The sequence below is a fragment of the Dryobates pubescens genome, chromosome 11, assembly GCF_014839835.1.
Source record: "Dryobates pubescens isolate bDryPub1 chromosome 11, bDryPub1.pri, whole genome shotgun sequence".
Taxonomy (NCBI): domain Eukaryota; kingdom Metazoa; phylum Chordata; class Aves; order Piciformes; family Picidae; genus Dryobates; species Dryobates pubescens.
The window spans coordinates 14,582,456-14,599,397 of NC_071622.1; positions in this window are offsets into that span (position 1 = coordinate 14,582,456).

Consider the following 16,942-nt stretch of genomic DNA (forward strand, 5'->3'; position numbering starts at 1 on the left):
GTCCCAAGTGAGAGACAGAGAATGAGGTGGAGAAAATAGCTGATGAAGTGTGAAAGAGAAAGGAGGAGAGGAGACAGGTAGAACATTACAGCCAGAATTGCTGGTGTGGAAAAATACACCTTCCTGAGGAGTGTGGTACTGCCTCTCTAGCACAGTCTCTACCCAAAACCTTGTGAGGCTTGTGAAGTCTGAGGCATTTATTTCCAGACAACTTCTTTTCTATGGCCACTACACACACACACAAAAAAGGAGATACTCATTCACCTGATGTTTAGGACACTGGCTTTTTGGCATCAGCCCTTGGATCAGTTTTGCAGCCCTCCTCTGGACTTGGTCTAACAGCTCTGTGTCCTTCCTATGGTGGGGACACCAGAACTGGATGCAGTAAGACATTGGATTGTGAGGTCTAGGTGAGTGGTTGGGTGTGATGATCTCAAAGGCCTCTTCCAACCTTGATAGTTCTGATTCCATGATTCTAAACCAGGATGCCCCACCCGCCCTTGCTCCATGCTTGCTACTCTGTGTTTCCCACTTGGTTCACACTCTCTGTTTGCCAAAGGAAAATGCATTGAAACAACAAGATAAGTAACTAAAAGAACAGACCCCAACCACCAACCCCCTTCCCCCTTCCCCTCCTCCCCCCCGGAGCTGTGCTGACCTCATGTTCTCAGCAGCCTGTAATGACAGTGGTTTGCTGAAGGGCTGTGTGCGTCAGGGGGTTCTCCACTGTGCAACCTTGTTCTGCTCCAAGGTGCTGGTGGAAAAATCCATCTTTGTCTTGCTCCAGACTGGAGGACCTGTGGTGGTGTTCTTGTAAGACATGCCTGGGGAGTTGTGTCACAGAGCTCTGAAGTTTAATGATAGCCTGTGATGGTAACCCTGCCCTCCCGCAGCTTGCATCCCAGGGACGTGGTCAGAGAAGGGAGAGAGGCCACAGAGAGGGGCAGATGAGTGTGGAAAGGAAGATGTCTGGGATCAGAGCTTGCCTCTTCTCTATGCCCCACCAGCCCTGTCGTGTTCACTGCTGGCTGTGCTATGGGCTATAGCATGGAGCATTATGGCAAAGGGTATTACAACCCTGGCAAAGCCTCAGCATGCACCTGGCAGCAGCACAGATCTAGGGCTGATCACAATTCCACTTTAAAACTCAGTCAAGGAGTTACTATCCTCTTGATTACTTTTTCCCTTTTTGCCTGTCAAATAATATTTTTTTTTTGCATTTTCCCCCAAACCACCTCACCTGGAATGGTTTCAGGGATGGGGCTTCAACTGCCTCTCTGGGAAACCTGGGCCAAGGACTCAGTGTCAAAAATGTCTTCCTTCTTTCTAGTCCAAATCTGTTTCTTTTAGTTCAAACCATTACCCCTTGTCCTATCATAACAGGTCCTGCTCAAAAGTCTGTCTCCAGCTTTCTGGTTGGCCCCTTTAAGCACTAAAATGCCACAAGAAGGTCTCCCTGGAGCCTTCTCTTCTCAGTTCTCTCAGCCTATCCTCACAGCAGAGGGCTTCCAGCCCAGTCCAGTTTCCTCCAAGGACTTTTCTGCTCCCATGAGGACTCATGGCTCAGTTAAAAATGCAGTCACTTCCCCTGCCAAGCACTGACCAACATTCTCAGTCTCATCCAGGTTCTCTGGCCCACCTGGAGTTTGTCTTGTTAAAAAAATGAATTTTCCATGGACCAGGTGACTCTTTGCTTTGTTGTAGCTTTTGCTCAGCTTTGCTATGTGGTGGGGTGTCACCCAGCCCTACTTGCCAGCAGACAGCCAGTAACAGCAAGGAGTTGTCTGGTGGTGCTGGCAGATGCCATAAATGTTAGCACCATCATAAGAGGACAAACAGGAACTCTGCAGGCTAATTAAAACTTCATTGTATAAGCTCTAGTGCTACAGTGTGATGGAGAGTTTAGGCAACATTATAACTTGGAGAAGTCAACTGGGAACACTAAAAACTGGCTTTGTCCCACTGTGTCTCTGTTAAGAAAGAGGAATACAGGAGGGTTGCAGCACTTGCATTCTTTGCACTATATAAATTGAACACCAGCCTTTGGCTCCAGACTTTTGCTTTTACATTTTTCACATCAGAAGGGTGTCACAGTCCAAACTCCTGTTTTTATCGTGACTTAGTAGCATCACCAGCAAGGTCAGGTGATGGTTAAAAAGTCAACTGTGGTTAAAAACAAAGTTAAGTTGGATAAATCTGTTCAATAACTAGCCAGGAAGCTGAAAGTATCACTGAGAGGTATACTTTCAGTTATAACCTCCAAAACCTCATGCCAAGTGGAATGGATTTAATCAGAGCAATATCCTGTGCTGTGCCCCCTGGAAGAAGGACCTGACAAAACAGAATAAAGTCCTTGGCAGATCAGTTGCACTTCAAACAGAGGATTTTGAAGGCAAAACACACAAATGGATTAAATTCTCCTGAAACAGCTCTGACCATCAAGCATGTTCCACTTCCTTTGACCTGTCCACCCCTGGCATTCTGAACAGTCTACTACACAAAGTGAAAGACTCTAAAGGAGTTATTGTGTGGAAAATTGATTGGTTTTTTTTTAATTTTTATTTCTACATCCCTCCTAAAATCTTCAGAATGGTGTGATGTCATCATGGTCTACAGCACATGCAAGAGCTATTTCCATCCATCCATCCATCCACCCACCCACCCATCTTTGCACAGTAGCAGTGGGACACCACCACTGTGTATGTCCCTAAGTCCCCATGGGTTCATGAGGATATCTGGAGTTGCTTGATGTGACAATTTGGAAGCCAAAGAATGAAAAGGAAGTGATTTGGGGGAGATTGCACTGCAGAGTGGCAGTAGGGTCAGGAAAGCAAACTTGCCTTTTGAGGTCTTAAGAAGGTTTGACATCACAAAACCTTCAATTCCTCGTAACGCCACTCTAGCTTCTCCATCATGCAGTACTGCTTTGGAAATCTTTCTGAGAAAGATTTTCTTCATAACTGCTTCTCAGAACTTAGACATGGAAAGCCTAAGTTTAGGAAATTCACCTTTTTCACAACAATAACTGTGCTCAGCTCAAGCAAACTGGAGAAGTTCCTCTTTATCTCTCTTTGCCTTAGTATTTGTCCACATGTTGGCAAGCAACAGGATTGCAACAGGAATAATTTGGGCATAAGATAAAAGCTTTTTGCAAAGAAAATACTTTAGCACTGAAGACTGTGCAATCTTCAACTATGAAGATGTTAAAAGCTTGACTTGGAATCACTGACTCACAGAATCCCAGCATGGTGGGGCCTGGAAGGGACCTCTGGAGATCATCCAGTCCTAACCCCCTGCTAAATCAGGGTCACCCATGGCAGCTGTCCCAGGATCACAATTTCCAGGTGGGTTTGGAATATCTTCAGAGAAAGAGACTCCACAACCTCTCTGGGTAGCATGATCCAGTGCTCCATTACCCTCAAAGAAAAAGAAGGGGGCTTTGTATGCTTAGTTGGAAAGCTCTTAACAACCTCATTGTCATTCAGGAACATCCAGCTGGGGCTCACCAAAATCTCCTCTTAGGGGTCTCCCACAGACCGTCAGCCTTGAAGTTTCTGTAGGTGGCACTGTGGAGAGCGATCTTGATCACCTCTTTGCAGTATGCCTTCCAAGGAAAACCACCCCATGTGCATGGTTTATTGCAGCGTCACTAAAGCTGCAGACCTCCGCTCATCAAAAGGAGGTTTTTAAGTACCAGTTCAAACAGGATGATCAAGATGGGTGCTGCCAGCCTAAGGCACAAGCAGGTGAAGGATAAAGAAAACATGTTCCTTAAGCTCATGTAAAATACATCAGATTTCACCTAAACTTCAGGATAAACTGCTTTACTTTGAGGATTGCTGAGCCCCAGAGCAGGCTGCCCAAGAATGTTGTGGAGTCTCCTTTTCTGGTGAGATTACAAACATACACGGACATGGTGATCCTGGGCAACTTGCTCTGGGTGACCCTACCTTAGCAAGGGTGTTGGACTGGATGATCATTATAAACACCTGTGGTCACAGGACAAGGGCCCTGGTTTTAAACTAGAGCAGGGTAAATTTAGACTGGAGATTAGGAAGAAATTCTTTATGGTGAGGGTGGTGGAACATTGGAACAGGTTGCCCAGAGAAGTTATGGATGCCTAATCCCAGGCAGACCAGGCTGGATGAGGCTTTGGTCTTTGGATGAGGACCTGGTCTAATGAGAGGTGTCCTTGCCCATGACAGGGGGCTTGAAATTAGAAAAATTCCAACTGAAGCCACTCTATGAATCTGTGATCTCCAGAGGTACCCTCCAACCCCTACCACTCTGTGCTTCTATGATTCCTGCAGTGCTTCAAAGTCAGTCCGATTTTTGGAGAATGTGGACCTGTTGGCCTGAAGTTTGATGAGCCCATTAGAAGCACAGGATGAGTTCAGACCAGCTCAGTCTTTGAAGACTGTTCAGCCCATGAGTCCAATGCACAGTCAATAATAACACAGCTATGCCTATTATTACATTTGCTGTTTCCACTGCTCCTTTTTTAGGCATTTCTTCTGTGGAAACACTTTACTCCTGGCAGCTCCAATTCAGCTGAAGTGCAGCTCTCCATCTGTGACTGTTAGTTTATGATTTAAGCATTAACATGGATGAATTTTAATATACAGACCAAATAATATTAAGTCTGTGGGTGCAGCAAATGCTTTCAGGAAAAGGAAGCTATAAAATGGTGCTGTAATAAGTAACACAGATGGGATACTGAAGTTAATGAAACCCAGCTTCTGAGAGGCTGAAAACACCCTGTAAAAGCTGAGTTTCATAGCTAATAGATGTGTTCACAGGCAACATGTGTCAGGGTGCTGGGTACTCTCAGCTGAAGCCCCTCATACCACTGCTCATGGTCTCAGGGCTCCATTTAAATTCACCCCTGGAGCTTCAGTCCTGGTATGAGTTTGATTCAATGTTGTGATTTGAGCTAGACCAGAACCAATTCTGTTTAGGGATTTGACTGCTCAGCTCAGTCTCTGCTCAGTGAGGTACTTTTTGAAGTTCAGGGCAGGTTTGCACAGCCAGGACCTGCTTCTAGCAGGGAGAAGCTGATGGGGAGAGAGTTCCTGTCAAGGGCTGGGGGGCAGGAAGGCTCTGCCTGAGACTTGATCCTCTGCACACCACGGGCATTGCTACTGCTTATGCCTCTTTGGGGGGCAGGAAGTCAGAGAGGGCACCTGTAGGTGCAGACAGGACAGGTGACCCTCAACTGACCAACAAGGGATTGCATTCCATGGATGACATCTTCAGGAGAAAGCTGAGGAATCACCAGGGTCAAGCTCCTTCTTCAATTGCTAATGTCCCAGGAGGACTCTGTCCCTTCTGCCTTTGATCCTGATCCACGTGTTCCTGAATCCAGCTCCTGAATCTGGTTCTCATCTGCTGCTGAGTCCAGTCTGGGACTCGCCCAGTGCCTGTTCCCCAGCACCAGTGGTGCCAGTGGTGCTGTCGTGACCATCAAGGGTTGGGTTCCATATCAGTTTGTGTCTCTCTGTCTCTATTCCATGCCATTGTTTTTTTTTCCATCACAGCTGGTTTAGTTTCCTTCCCGGCCCATCAGTCTCTCTCCCCTCTTCCCTTTCTTTTCCTTTTTGGGACGGGAGAAGCCTTCATAGAGAGCCTTGGGCACTTGTCTGGTGGTTGGCTCAGCCCTGAGCCTTGACATCCTAGCTGAAATGTGAAAATGTGTATTTGTGGAGAAGATAAAAGAATTCTGAGAAACAGCTGCACAGGGGTTTGTCCTTTGCTCCAATGGTGCTGCTGGGCTCCTTCCCTGGCATCCCTGACTTGAGCTGTCTCCAAAACTAGTTCCTTCTCTGACTCTCGGTGCTGCATTTGGTGCTGCCTGGTGGATAATGTCCGTTGTCCTGGGGCGCTCAGGATGTTTTGGCTGAGTGCTCCTAAGAAGGTCTGGCTCAGTTAAAGGGTGTTGGGGGAAATGAGCAATGTCTGGAGAACTTTGATCAGCAACAAAACATGGAAAAGTGGGTTAGTTTATACCCTGCTTTTAAAGGTTTTTGAATCAAGCAAGAATATTCTCAATGAATATGGAGGATCCAGAGTCCTGTGATTACAGTCCTGCTTTTGTAAGCTATCTTTTATGGACTTTGTTCTGCAGACTTAGTCTTATATTGTGTTTTGTGGAGGGCAGGCTTCTGAAGCCTGGAGGAGGGAAGGACGTCCCCTAGTCTGAAAAGACCTCTTGCAGGGATTAAGGGAGTGAGCTGTTTCTTCCTGGCCACAAACACTAGAGTAAGAAGTCATGGGTTTAATTTCCAATAGGAAACTCCACTGCCTTTCTCTGATGAAAGCAAAGCATGGGGCTAAGGGTGTGGTATCTTTACTGCTGAGGTTTTAAAGAATGGGTTGGACCAGCATCTGTCAAATTATTTGGGTCAAGTTGATCATGGCTTGGGGCAGCAAGAGAGACCATGTCTAGTCTCCTTGGAGCTGAGTGTCTCTTAGGAAATAAACTCCATTCCCTTTCCTTTTGCATCTGGTTCCTTCCTTCCAAGGAAGGTTCCTCTTGCCAGCTCCTTGATCTCCTCTATGCATACAATGTTGGCAGACTGTCAATAAGTCAAAGGCAGATTGATGCTTTCAGGTGGATATTGTGAGGATAAAGAACTTTGAGAGGACAAATTTATTTGAATGGCAATAGAAGATGCTACCCTTGAAGTCTCTGCAGGGAGAAAGTGCTAGAAATGCTTCAAGAATATATCAGGATATGCATGTATGTCAGCTTTGACAGTCTTTCCATGGTGTAGCCTCTGCTCTTTTCCAGAATAACAGAATGCTGTAACCAGAGAGCAGCAAAGAGCCCGGTGATCTCCCTAACATCTCAGGAGTAAGATACAAATGTGATGTGGACATCCTCTGGGTATTCCAGTAAAGGATTAAGAAAATCTATAGAATCAGAGAATGGTTTGGGTTGGAGAGGACCTTTCAAGATCATCGATTCCAATTCCCTTGCACTGAGCAAGGCCATCTGCAACTAGATCAGGTTACTTGATCTGGAGTGGTTCCAGGAATGGGGCACCTACCACCTCTCTGGGCAAACTGGACCAGGCTCTCACCACTCGGTGTAAAGTATTTCTTCCTTTGATCTAGTCTGAATCTCCCCTTGTGTGAGCTTCATAGATCCAAGCACCTTTAGCTTAGCAGAAAACTCCTTAAGTGGACATTTACACAAGAGAACATTTTCCTCTCTTTGCCCTTTTTTCCATGTCTTTTCTTGCTGTGGTTTCCTGATTTTAATTTTTTACTACTTAAACTACAAGATGTCCATAGACCCTCAGGAAGGTTTGCCATGCTGTGTGAATTTAGGGAGCAGGGGGACTTGTATTTGGTTCTAGCACTGGGGAGGGTGCTAGGGAAACCCCACACTGTGGTGCACAGCATCATGTCCCGCAGGAGAAACGTGGAGTTTCCTTAAGTCATTGTTTGTGTGGGCAACGTGAGAGCCTCCACAGCCAGGGAGGTAGGATGATGTGATGTGGTTGTGGCAAGGCACTGCATGCAGGCATATCCTACGTGCAGAAACCCTCTGACTGCAGCAGTGTTGCTCTCACAGGGGAAGCAGACTGGATCTGACCAGTTTGAACCTACAGCTCACCAGCGTGCGTGTGTGTGTGTTTGTTTGTTTGTTTTAAGGAGGGTGATGATAAAACTGGGGTTGTCCCCGTGGTTGCCCCGGCAGTGTGTGCTTCAGTCAATGAGTGGACCAACTGATGGGAAAATGAGTAGGAGAAAATTCCTCTCTAGCTGGCAGCATGCAGCCCTCGGCAGAGAGGAGAGGCTGAACTCTGTAAAACTCATCTGAGAAAGTCTGTTCCTCAGCCTGCACGCATTCTTTTGAGGGGGAACAAAAATAGGAAGGGAAAGGGATGAGAGAAAGCCAGAATAAACAGCATTGAACTTGGAGCTCAAGGCAGTGGAAAGATGAAGGAATAAAATACTTTGACAAGGTACAGATGGACGTGTCAACAGGAGCATACTTTGGTTTTGACAGCTGTAATTTGAGCAGATGAATAACAGAGCTGAGAGAGCTGGAGCAATGCTGAAATTCACCTTCCTGCTACTGGTCATTCTTATTGTCAAAGCTGACTCAAGATAGGTGCTCCTTAGATGACTTCCCTTCCAATCTCTTACAGAACTGAGTTTTTCTGGCACTAGATAGTTTCTTTCTCTCTCTCTCTCTCTCTCTCTCTTTTTTTCATTTACATCATACTTTATTTTTCTTTTCCCCCCAGAGAGGGAAGAAATGAAAGGATGTGAAATACAGCTCATAGCTGTATTGATGTTCCCAATGTGGATTTTAATGATTCAAGCACTAGTAATTAATTTTACACAATTAAACCATTTCCTTAATTGCTCTGAGCAAAATTAGAACATGATTTTACTGTCTGTTCACTGAAACAATTTCCCAGTTACCAGCCAGCTTCTTCTACATGCTCAGATGAGAAATCACAGTCAGCAACACCAGCCAGATTTTGGCTTGCACGTGCTGAGCGCCTCAGTCAGCAGAGCTTTCAAAGGCTGATACATCAAACTGAGAGGATGAGTTACTGAGATTGATTGGATTTGCTTTGCTTTGCTTTGATCTGGACAGGCTATATTAATGGGCCAAGGCCAACCGTATAAAGTTCAACAAGGCCAAGTGCTGGGTCCTGCACTTGGGTCACAACAAACCCATGAATGCTACAGGACTGGAGGAAACTGCCTGGCAGACAAGGACCTGGGGTTGCCAGTTGACAGTGGCTGAAGATGAGCCAGTGTGTGCCCAGGTGGCCAAGAAGGCATCCTGGCCTGGATCAGCAATAGTTTGCACAGCAGGATCAGGGCAGGGATTGTTCTCCTGTACTGGGCACTGGTGAGGCCACACCTTGTGTGGTGTTTTGGACCTCTCTCTCCAAGAAGGACATTGAGGTGCCAGACTGTCCAGAGAAGGGCAACAAGCTGGTGAAGGGTCTGAAAAACAGGTCTGGTGAGGAGCAGTTGAGGGAACTGGGGTTGTTCAACCCGGAGGAAAGGAGATTGAGAGGAGACCTTCTGGCTCTCTACAACTCCCTGAAAGGAGGTTGGAACCTGGTTGGTGTTGGTCTCTTCTCCCAAGTAAGAAGTGACAGATAGGAATAAATGGCCTCAAGTTGTGCTGGGGACTGTTTAAGTTGGACATTTGGAACAGTCTATTCACTACAAGGTTTAGATTTGACAAGCCCTGGAACAGGCTGCCCAGGGCAGTGGCAGAGTCCATGTCTGTGAGGGGCTGGAAAAGCTGTGTAGCTGTGGTGCTGAGAGACATGGTTTAGTGATGACTTGGCAGTGCTGGGAGAACGATAAGACTCAATAACCTTAAAGATATTTTTCAAGTGAAAATGTTCTGTGACAATTTGTGTGATATTGTGCACTTGCCCTGACCACACCCCAGAGATGGGTGGCAGCAGCTGTGCTGTTTCTCTTCCATGCTTGGTGCGATCTGGCACAGAGTTGATGTGCAGCTCTGGTTCTTAGTGTACTTGGTGTCATGACCTGGACTTGGCTTTTATCTGTGGGGGGAAAGCTTCTTCCTAGTGTCACAGCTGTCCACTTTACAAAAACACTTCTGGGTAGCTTGGATGGGGAAGGATAGGTGTAAGCCACACCAGGAAGACTTTTGATGGTGGATTTCCACGTGTGGCACTGCTGTACCTGCCCCCACTGCTGAAAAAATGGCTTTTCATGGAGAAAACTCCTCCTTTGGTGTCAGCATGCAGGGAGACTCTGCTCAACAGCCCCTGCTCTTCACAGTGGCATACTGTACTGTAACCATGCAATGTGGCATAGACTTCCAGAGCAATTGAAAGAAAGAAATTCTCTGTTGCTTCTTTGCATTGGAGACTTGCTTTCATCTCTTGGGAGGTCTTCTGTAAAGTAGTCAGTGGTTAACACACACAATAAGCTCTGGCATTTACTCACTGTTGTATTATATCACTTGCAGTAGAGAAATTCAATTTTATAATGAAGTAAAGGTGAAACATTATATGCCTTCAATCAAGTTGGTACAGGAGGAATGCTTGGCCAGGCTGGAGCACCTCATCCACCCACACATCAAAGCATCCAGGAGACTGGGTTAAAACTCAGACATTCACTTCTACCCAAACCTTTGGTCTGACATTATTATTAATCAAATACAGACCAGAAAGCAATAAGAATTTTCCTCCTCCCCCCAGGTAATTCCTTTCCCCCCCCCCATTTTCATTTTGAAGAGGGTGAGCTGTGTGCTTGGTCACAGACGTTCGAAGTTGTAATGCTGCCTGTGCTGGGTTTGCTTTGAGGGCAGCTCACTGAAATGAGCTGTTCTCATGGAACAGCTGTTCTCATGGAACAGTTGGGTTCAACAAGAGGACATTTGGTTTGCTGAGAACACTGAACACTTAGCGTTGTTGACTGGGCTAAGAAAGACCTGAGCAAAGGGATGGAGTGGAACTCCAGCAGGTTGACATCCCATCAGGCTGTGCTGCTGTTCAGTGTGACTTGGACAGGCTGGAGAATTGGGCAGACAGAGGGGAACCTCGTGAAGTTCAACAACAGGCAAGTGTAGGGTCTTGCACCCAGGGTGGAGCAACCCCCTGCACCAGTAAAGCTGAGAGAGTGACCTGCTGCAAAGCAGCTCTGCAGAGAAAGACCTGGGAGTGCTGATGGACAAGCTGCCCTTGAGCCAGCAATGTGCCCTTGTGGCCAAGATGGCCAATAGGGTGTATTAAGCCAACAGGTGTAGCCAACAGGTCAAGCAAGGTTCTCCTTCCTTTCTGCCCTGATGAGACCACACCTGGACTATTGTGTCCAGTTCTGAGCTCCTCAGTTGGTGAGAGACAGGGAACTACGGGAGACAGTCCAGTGGAGGCTATGAAGATCCTGAGGGGACTGAAGCATCTGTGTGAGGAGGAAAGGCTGAGACACCTGAGGCTGTTTAGCCTGGAGAAGAGCAGACTGAGAGGGGATCTGATCAATGCTCAGCAAGAGCTAAAACATGTGGGGGCAAAAGAATGGAGCCTTTCAACCCCCACCATGATGAGATTCAGGGATTCTGTGAACCTAGACAAAAATATATTCACCTAGCCTTGGTCTTGAAAATGTCAATCTCTTTTTATCAAAGGAAAGTGATGATGGGCCCTGGGTGATCCAGATAGTGGGGTCTTGTTGGTAACGTTGGAATCAAACAAATCTATGCTCCCTAAAGATCTTCATCTACGGTCATTAAGATGGTATTATTATGTCCCTGATCCTGGAAATCAAGTTCCATTTGGTGCCTGCTGGTGCAGAAAAGGGGGATTTGATATGTGCCTCAGAAATCTTCAGGATGACTACCTCACTAGTGGTAAAGGGCACGTGGTATGAATGGAATTAAGACTGAATTTTGAACTGATTGTTCAGTGATGATGAAATTCTAACATCTGAATATGAGCAAATCTCCTGCAGTGTTAATGTAAGGAAGACAAGACTTCACAGGTTGGGAGTGAGATAATGGCTGGATAGAATTAATTTAGTCTAAATTTAGACATCTGAGAGAAAGTCTTGTCTAAACAAGGCTCATACCACACACCTTGAATATCTGTCTCTGACTGGATGACTCATCTCTCAAGGACTTCCAAACCTCATCTGTTGAACATAGATGGAGCCTGAATCACAGAATCATAAAATTCATTGGACTGGAAGGGACCCTTAAAGATCATCTTGTTCAAACTCCCTGCAGTGAGATCTTCAACTAGATCAGGTTGCTCCCCATCAAGTTTGACCTTGAATGTCTCCAGGCATGGGTCCTCCACCACGTCTCCTGGGCAACCTGCTCCAGTACCTCACTACACTCATTTTTTTCACTACCCTCCTTTTGCCTAAACCTCTCAAGCTATGAAATATAGAAAAAGTTATGTTTTAATAACTGCCCTGAGCATCACAATACAGTTTGAATTCCCTTCAGGGTTTGGAGCTATCTGTGGAGGAGGTCTGAAGATGCAGTCTTTTGTAAGGTGTATGTAGAAGAAAACATCAAGGCTCTCTACTTTTCTTCTGTAAAACATGGATGTAAAACATGGTTGCCCAAACTGTTTAATGTTTGCACTGATAAAGCTAGGTGAGCTGAATCCCACATAATGTGTTTTACCAACAGTGCATTTCTCCTACATGTTTGGGTGTCTTCTGGTGCACACTGAGCACTGCAGCCACTTCTGCTTGCCAGAGAGCTGCTTTGAGCTCTTTGAAGAGGAGGTCCTCTTAAAACTTATAGTTTAAGGGAACCTGTAATAACTGAATTTGGCTCACTGGAACCAAAACTTCTGTTTTGCCCCAGGTCTTGAACTTCACCTCTTTCTCCATGCAGACATCCGTCTCACTGTCTGGGGGGCTTCTACTGGCAAGAAGCTCAACGCTTTTAATTCAAGACTGGTGGAAAGTTCTGTGCTTGTTCCTTTCTGGCCAGAGGACATTTGGGAAAGCAGATGGTTTGATCTGTTTCTGTTTGAAAGTGGGGGAAGAAATGAGAGACAGACAGTAGGAAAAGTGCAAGCTGAGTATTTGTCATCTAAGAAGATGAATCTGGGAACCAGAGATACAAAATTTTCTCATTTTACATGTGGGCTGGCTCACTAGAGTCAGGCATGGCAAAGCTTTGCCATGCTTGTCTGAGCTCTTCCTCTTCTGTGGCTTGAAAGCTGGCTTTGTCATGGGTTTCATTAACCATCTCTGTTTCCTGACATTTAAGTGGCTTTCTAAGTACCTTTCTCTCAGAAGAAAATATTGTTTGGGGCACATCATGAAGTTGCTATGTGTATCATAGTTTCTAGATAAACTATCAGAGGTGCTGATAACCTTTCAAAAGCTTCCTTTCATGTCATACACTTCAAAGAGGAGATACTGTACACGCCTGAAATAATAACACAGTAAATATAGCTTAACTAAATCTTAAGGGTGGTGAGACTCTGGAATGCATTTGCCCAAAGTGGTTGTGGATGCTTCCTCCCTTTAGATGTTCAAGGCCAGGCTGGATGAGGTCTTGAGCAACCAAGCCTAGCTGAAAGGCGTCCCTGCCCATAGCAGGGAGGTTGGAATAGATGATCTCAGAGGTCCCTTCCAACCTAGGCCTTCTGTGTTTGATTGACAGAACTGAAACAGAGAGTCCTTCATCAGCCACTCTCCTCCTCCTGCCTGGCCCCAACACTTTTGGATTTCCCAAAAGCCACAGCTCTTCCCTTCGTGCTTGTTCACAGGGTCAAGAGGCTGTAACTGGCAGCACAGATTCAGTGAGTTGTTAAGACTTCTGACATATGGTGAAGTTCATGTCTAATTATTTCCTCCTGCTCTGACAGTACCTTTTCTCCTCTCCCTTTCCCACAAGCAGCCCTCCATCAGTTTGGGATGATGTTTCTCTGGGATGACACAGGAAGTCCCAGATGAAGCTTACGTCACCAGCTCCATCTCATCCTATGGTCTTGCATTCCTGGCATGTGGCACCTCAGGCACCTCCTCAGATGTGCACACCTCCCACCAGTTTCTGCCAAAGGTGACGTCTGCAGCCATGAGCTGGGAATAAAAATGGGATGAGTCCTCAGGAGAAAAAAAATCAAAGCTTCAGCCTCAGCTATGTTATTTTTGTTGCAGCTGTGGGAGTGAGGGAAGGTCCTTTTCTTATCTCACTGGCTAACAATGATGCATGGATTGTCTCATATAAAGCTGCAAATCATATGTTTCCCTGGAAGCTGAGAAAGAAAATTATCTAATTAGCCCTCTGGTAAATCTGAACTTGGTAAGGTTGTTGCAGCTTGTAGTCAGAAAGTGGTTGCACTTTTTATCTGGTTTGACCTGGCTATCCTATTCAGACCCTGGAGTTGGTCCATGATCTTAGACTCTCCCGTGCCTCTGGACCTGCCCAAGCGAAACAGCTTATTTCTCCAGCTCTGATTTAGGTCACATTGAGGCAGCAGATGCTTTGCTCTTTGTATCTTTTTAAAGCAAGGCTGGGTGGGTTGCATTTCTGTGTCCTAGTAGATACACAAAATGAAACAAAAATCTATTTCTGGATGTGTCAAAATCAGATTGATTCTATCAAACCAGTGTATCCAGCAGGAGTTGGGCAGTGATGATGCCCCTGTACGTGGCCATGATGAGACCACAGCTTAAGTACTGTGTTCAGTTCTGGGCACCACAGTATAGGAAAGACACTGAGGTGATGAAGGGTGCCCAGAGAAGAGAGAAGGCTGAGGGGAGATCTCGTTGCCAATGTTGGTCTCTTCTCCCAAGTAAGTAGCAATAGGGTGAGAGGAAATGGGCTTAAGTTGTGCCAGGGGAGGTTTAGATTGGACATTAGGAACAATTTCTTTGCTGAAAGAGTGGTCAGGCATTGGAAGAGGCTGCCCAGGGAGGTGTTCAAGAAACGTGTAGATGGGATGCTTCAGAATACAGTTTAGTGGTTTGGTAGTTGGGATGTGGTTGGACTCAGTGATCTTAAAGGTTTTTTCCAGCCTTAATGAATCTGTGATTCTATGACTGTGAGTCTATGATTCTATGTTTAAACACTTTGCTTTGAAAATAACTCAAATCCACAATCGAAGCAAACTCCCCAGCTTCTACATTCAGTCAGAAACTTGATGTGCATCAGTTTGAAATACTGAAGTGCAGTTTCAGTTCCCAAATTTCCTCTTCTGTGTATGTTATTGAGACCAATACTTAATTTGATGAGCATTGAAAAAACACTTCCTCCTTCTGGATGATGAATCTTCTGTGCAATTGGAGGCAGTGTCAGTCACAGAGCATTTTAGCATCCATGAGGTTATTTCACTGTGGTCGTTAGCAAAATAAGTGACGAAGATCGAGGAAGGCTTCTTGATTTAATTTCTCTGAGGACAAGCATGTCTTAATCTTCTGAGAAAGTTAAGTGCCTCTGAGTCAGGGGTAGCAGGAGATACAGCAGGGATGTTGCACACAACCGCCTAACCAAATGTCTCATTAAGAAAAACCTTCATTGTTTTTTGCTTGTTTCCTTGGATTTTCCCTTAGATATCTCGGGAATTTTCAATGTTTTCCTTAGTGTAAGAGTTCTGGGTTCTGCTTTATATAGTTTATACCTTCTGAGAGGAGGTGAAGAGCAGCCACATCCTGCCCAGATTTATCTTCTTTCTTACCAGTCAGAAATACAATCTGGGCTCTTGCAAACTGTTTTTTGGACTCTGAAAAGCTGCAACACAGAGATTTTCCTATTGCAGGTCACACAGCTTCATCCCTTCTCATTTGGGTTCTTATATCGCTTCTTCCCTCCTGCTTTCCATTCTCATTCAGCATACAGCAGTTGTAGATACAATCTCTTTTATCTGGCATGTAAATATAGAGTATGGAGGTGCCTTCAGAAACAATATGCCCACTTTTAATGGTAAAAAAAAATGGAGGGAAAAAAAAAAGAGAAATTTGGAAGCCTTCTGTTGAAGAAAGAAGGCAGGATAGATGCATCTCAACTGAAAAAGTCTGGAATGGAGAAGGGGGGCATGATGTTAACCTCTTGACACTCAAAATAATTCAGGAACAGATGTCATTACTGAGGGACTCATGGCCAAAGCAGTCAGGGTTTTGGTATAAACCTGCCCTTGGGAGAGGGTTCCATCGGGAATCCCAGTGAACACAGCCTGTGGTTTTGGGAAAGCTGTGACTTGGAGACTGGAAATCATCCTACTTTCCAGTCTGACCAGTTAAGGCATACAATTCTCAGAAGAGAGCTAGAACTTGACCAAATATGGTGTCTAGCTCTTGGAAGAGAGCCAATACTGGTGGCTGAAAATGATTGGGTGGTCTTGTTCCTTTCCGTGGCTTTCCAAGACCAGGGAGTTTGGAGCCCCTGCAAAGTTTGGATCAGTTTGAATGATGAAAGCTGATGGCAAGTCTGTGTGTAGGTGTGACTCGTGTTTCATCTACCATAAGCCTTTTCCATGCTATACCCACCCAAACTACCTTGTTGATTTGAGACTTGTCCAAGTTGAGCCACCCTGCCCACAGCCAGATAAGAGCAATCAGGGGTAGGATCATTTGACCTCTCACCATTTCCATTTTGAGCAGCTAAGAAGTAGTTGTCTGTGATCTGAGTCAGGGTTTAAATCCAGCACAAGTTGAGCAATTTAGGATGAGTGAAGTGCAGTTGGTACAGCCTGCCAATCCTGTTTGGATTTACAGGTAGATGATGGATGAATGTCTCTCAAGTGCTGAAGATTTTCTTCAGCACACACTTCACGTGGGCCATATGAATCAAATCACGTAATTAGAGAGGTCTTCAGGTTTTCATTGCTCTGGCCAGCTGGCTGTGCCAGCTGTTAGGAAAGTGGGTCATGTTACTTGCATGCTACTTGTATTCTATTCCAAGTGTGGCAGGAAGATGCCGATAACTACACGCAGGCCAGCTAACTGGAGGATAGAGATTGCAGCATAAATCACAAGGTTGGGGTGCACGAGACCACTGCACCCATGCATTTTATCCCCAAACCAGCACTCTGTGAAAGGATTCAGGATTCACACACTCGGTCTTGTTCTGGAAGAATACTGACCCTAAATTCCACCTTGAGCAGTCTGGCTCTGCAAATAACTGTATGTGTTGGGCTTCCCCCCTGCCCTGGCTTTAGAGTCACCATGTATCTCCATGCCTCCAAGTTTCAGCTTTACCATGAAGGACTGAAATTAGAAGGTTAAAATAAATTATTGACTAGCCATTTAGAGCTGTAAGAATAAGAATGTCAGCTCCACAAATGCTTGCAGTAATGAATAACTGTATTTGCAGCTGGTCCATAGGAGCACTGATGGAAGGAAGGTTTTTCTCTTCTCTGGGAGAGTGAAAATTAGTGGAAATAGATTTAGTCTATGAGAGCACCTGCCTGAGGAGCTGAGGCTGTTTCAAATGCAGTGTTAGATGGACATAACCCAGATT